The sequence below is a fragment of the Lichenostomus cassidix genome, chromosome 3 (assembly GCF_008360975.1).
Source record: "Lichenostomus cassidix isolate B80296 chromosome 3, HeHo_3.0, whole genome shotgun sequence".
NCBI classification, from domain to species: domain Eukaryota; kingdom Metazoa; phylum Chordata; class Aves; order Passeriformes; family Meliphagidae; genus Lichenostomus; species Lichenostomus cassidix.
In genome coordinates, this window is record NC_139483.1 from 29,330 (window position 1) to 34,031 (window position 4,702).

At 42.9% G+C, this 4,702-nt stretch overlaps 1 long non-coding RNA gene across 2 annotated transcripts; it reads left to right on the forward strand.

Annotated features, from left to right (window-relative positions):
* Nucleotides 1–1,880: 1,880 nt before the first annotated feature.
* LOC146438829 (uncharacterized) lies at nucleotides 1,881–4,334 on the forward strand. 2 transcript variants are annotated; one of them, XR_014850502.1, is made up of 4 exons: nucleotides 1,881–2,461; nucleotides 2,604–2,723; nucleotides 2,839–2,904; nucleotides 3,431–4,334. It is a non-coding gene; the product is annotated as an uncharacterized LOC146438829 (long non-coding RNA). The 2 variants fall into 2 exon arrangements; XR_014850501.1 differs by having other exon boundaries at nucleotides 1,881–2,723.
* Nucleotides 4,335–4,702: the final 368 nt, after the last annotated feature.

Below are 4,702 nucleotides of genomic sequence, written 5' to 3' on the forward strand. Positions count from 1 at the left end.
AAATCTACACTAGGCAGGCTAATGATTTTTGTTGTGCTAAATGCAAATATTTTTCACTTGCTGCAGGTGAAGAAGTAATGTGTCTGTCTCTGTATCCTTCCCATTGCTGACAAAGAAATTAATGCAGGCGTGATCACCAGGCAGTACTGACAAAGCTGTTGAGAAAAGCTGATGTCTGCCACAGGGGCTCTGTAGGCCTTCATGTTGAAAATCTGCTCTCTGATAAATATCCACAGATGAGAAGGGGCAATACATTATCTTTTGGTGTCCCTCGGCTGTTCTACTGGTTGGTGACACCAGCAGCAATGGTTGAAATATCTGAAGCTTTAGAAAAATTCAACTCCTGTAAGAGAAAAATAGAAGTCCTATAAGTGGTATTTGCATTAAGAGGAACAATAACAACTCCCTCATCTCCTGTTTTAGGACAGTTGAAGCTGCTGTTGCAGGGCTGGGGTCTGACACTGATATGTCAAGGTGTCCCTCTGTACAGAGCTGACAGGGCTGACCCATAATGAGTCAAGTTCAAAAAGGATGTCTCTATGTTCCTGCCCTCTGGGTGTTGGAACTCCTGGGGGTTTTAAAAGATTGCTTTCTGTCTCTGTCTGTCTCACGCTTGAAAAGCACCTCATAGTGAAACACTTCTCTGCCTGGTGCAAAGGGTGAGTCATTTAACAGTGCTACAAAAACCCCCTTCCCTATGAGGAACTGAGAAGGGTGAGAGAGAGGGATGTTGTTGACCAGACCAAGGAAGGAACTGCCTGGAAAGGACCACAACAGTGTTCATGTTCCTCAGACAGCTGACTGATGACACAGACCTCTCTTGCTGCTTTCATCTAAAGCAATGAAGCTTTGCAAAGATTTAGTTGCAAATAGAGGTGTTTTTTCATGACCAAGGATGAACTCATCTTGCCATTCAGCCTTTTTACTTTCCTTCAGTCTGGTGGTTGCACAATAGAGCAAAAAAACAGCAAAAAAGGTGGTTTAGACTGTCCTTTAGGCTTTTAAAACAAGTGTGGCTTGGTTGTCAAATGTGTTGTGTGGTGTAAGACTTTCAGAAATTCTTGATGTTACCTTTTCTGCATTCCTGCAAGTCAAGGCTACAAGGAGGTGGTACCAAGCTTGTAGCCCTTCAAAATCTTGAAAATTTTGCTCCTAAATATGTGTCTGCTTGGTTAATTAGAGGAAATACATTTTACTTCTCCACCCTTAGAGCCCAAACACCTGCTGTGAGGTTGTAAAAGTTAAGAGTTAAGATGTAATGTCTTACTGTGTACATAAAAGTTAAAGGCTACAAGATACAGCATTATATCAAACGGTGGCCAGTGGGTTGAATCTGCACTCCTATTGTGCTGTGTTTCTTGTAGATCCCAAGGTACTGTATCATGTCTGATGGGGATGTCTTGCAATTGTACTCTGAGCTGTGAAGAGTCCCAAAGGCAAATATAGGATTTGGTGCTATCCTTTCCAAAATAGGAATGAGAAAGGCTGGGTTCAAAATTATTGGCTGATTACATGCTGTTATTATAACTATTTTCTTTAGGATACTGTTTCTTAGTTGGAGTGACACTCTGAGATATTATCTGAGGCTAATAGTTTGAGGCTAATGACTGAGGCTATTGATTGAGGCTATTTGGATGGGAGCTTTTAAGATAGATAGACTCACCTTTGTTTGACCTCTTCAGTTTAAAATTGTTCATACTAGTAGTACTCTAAGTCATTCTTCATCCTTTTGTAGATGCTTAAAATATTACAGCTGTACTTAGAAGATCTAAATGAAACTGAAAGTTCTGTGTCTGTGCATATGAGCTATAGTCTTTTGCACCGAGGAGACTGGAGCTGAAATGGGGGGGCAGGGTGGAACCTCTCAGGGTAAAAGTGGCCTCCTTCCATTCCCAGAAAAAGCAAAATGACTGGTGATTGCAGAGTGGCTCTGTTGTAAACTCAGCTGTATCTGAGACACAGGTGGTAGAAGCAGAGTTGTTCACGTGTCACCCATTCCAGTTTGGAAGATCTTTCAGAGCCGTCAGCCCTGGGTCAGCCTGGTGGGAGCCAAGTGCTGCTGCCTCAGGGCAGAGTTTGGGAATACAGCCCTGAGTATCACTAGGACTCTGTGGTGCAGGTGGGATCTGTGCTGACTTCCAAGGAGCTCTGCACTGTGAGCTGCTCCTGCCATCTGCCATCTCCTGACCTCCAGGCCATAGCCCTTGAGAGAGCAGAGCTCTTGCTGCAACGATTCTCCCTCTGCGTGGGCCACACAAGTGTGCCCTGGGGGCTGGATTAGACACGTGGGGCTTGATTAGGTCTTGAGGGAAGAGCTCTTCCCCGCTCCCTACAACTCGGTGTGGAGGAAAAGGCAGCACTGTTTGAGTTATGCAATTCATCAGCAAACTTGAGATGCTGCTGTGAAAGTCGGATGTGCAACTTTCCTGAATGAATAATGCCTGATGAAAGCAATGCAAAGGTTGTGTTGCTAAACTTTAGTTTTAAATCCCAATGTGTGACATGGGGACATTTTTAAATTCTTTTTTAGTGCTAGATCCAGCCTTTTAAATATAGAAGCTTTAAATAAGACTTTCCTATGTCTATTCCTGCAACTAAATCAGTGTCAGCCTTTTCCAGAGGGCAGAGCAGCACCTGGAGTTTCCCACAAGGCATGTGACCTGTGAAAGTTGTAGTGTAATTAACACTCTGAAAAATCATGTTGCAGAATCATATGCCTAAGAGTAGTTTTTTTCCTTGTTTTTTCTTTTTCTCTCCCCCACATCCTTCCAGTGTCTGGCTGGATTACCAATTCTTGCAAGTTTTATTGTTACTCTTGTGTTAATTCGTGTTTCTCAGAGCTTCGTCTCTGAAGGTCAGGCTGACTTTAAGGACAGTGAGGAAAACCTGAAAATATGGATTCAGGTGTGGTCCAAACCCATTAGCAAGTATTTTATTGATTATTCCTAAACTAAATAAGGGGGGGAAAGTCTTATAAGGGTGCAGGTCTTTAAAAACTGGCAAAGTTTTCAAGCCTTGAAGTATAGCTTTAAATATTTCTTTTAAAAGGAGCAATCTCTGAAGAAGCCTAAAACAGCGGTTGTTGTAATAGTGGTGTTATTTCATCTGTTGTTTTTTGGCCCTGACCCAATGTTGAGTTTCTTGCCTGTGCTTGCTGAAGGACCAGTCATTATTTTATTTGTTGTGACAGAAGAAAACTCTGATTTCTTTGTAAGATCAAGTGAGACGAAAATGATCCTTTAGCTGCATTGCTTCAAACTTGGGGCATGTTTATTGTTGCTTTGCAGATAGAGCTGAGCACTGATAAAAGAGAAACTCCCTAATGGCAAACTTCTCCCCTGTCCTGACACACTGCACACAAGTCTCATTGAGTTTAGCCTTTTTCTTCTCTACCTGTGACTGAATCACATGCTGTCACTTACTCATGCAGATCTGTCTGAGGACTGAAGAAATCAAAACATTGCAAGATGTGGTCATCAGAAATACCAAGGGAGGTCCAAATGTCCCAGTTCAGGGGCTGGAGGTAATTGCCCTCGTGGGCCTTCCCAGAAGCCCAGCTATGGCAGGCTTCAAAAGCACTGACTTGTGCTGCTTATAGGATACAGACTAACCACATGTTGGCCGGAGTGATAGTTTCACCTCCCGAGGTTTTACATCTCCACGGGTGATAGGCAGCTGTAACATCTGTTGCTGCCGTATCTCCGAAGCAACGCAACAGCAACAATAATAAATGACAACAACAAGGAACAGCAGCAGAGAGAAAAAAATTGTGCAAGAAGCGTGAGAAGCTCTTCTGTCACGTGAGAAACTCTTGAAGCAGGTAACACTCCTGCCTGTGTGTGACCAGCAGATGCCACTGCAGCCCCAGGAAGGGGGACCAGCGTAGCTGTAACCCTGTAGCTTGCCGCACAGGGGATACTTGGTGACATTCTCGGCCCTCTAAGCTGATGACAACATGTGCCGCTCCACCTGATACAAAGGGTAGTACAGGGCACGTATGGGGTAGAACCACCTTACAGACACATCTGCATGATTAACTCCTAGGGCAGAGGACACTCTTCCTATGTGGGACTCTCTGGAATGGTTGTTTTCTGCTGAGTTTCCTGCTCGCTCTTGCCTTGACAGAAGTGAGATCCATCGTGTTGTTTCTGCCCCTGGATCAAGGTGTGCAATTAATATGTCTGCCCAGGTTACTGTTGCTTTGGGCCCAGCAAGCACTGGAGGTTTCTGCTACAAATGGTGTGCTTGGCATTGCTCAGGATTTGATAAACATTGGTTATTGCATGTTCACAAAATAGTGTGAGTAATCTGCCTTCTTTAGTATAAAGATGATATCTAGAAGAAAAGATCTTCCATTGAAATATTATTTCATTAAAAACAGGTCCTGATTTATTTTATTTTTTTAGTATACACATGGGATTTCTTTTTTTGGTTGTTTGTTTGTTTTTTTTTTAGTAAAAGCAAGTAGTGGAAGCCATACAATTTCTTCTGTAGTTGTAACTTTTAGGTACATACAAAAATATATTTTTAACCCACCTGACTGGAGCATAATCTTTTTAAAAGGTATTTCTTGTTACTCATACAAAACCTATCCCCATCAGAGGCCTTAAATTGCTGGGAAAACTCTGGGATTAGAAACAGTGCAGCTGTACTGTACAGATGGCAGGAGAGCTTGAGGATGTGGTAGTGCTTGCTCTATGTC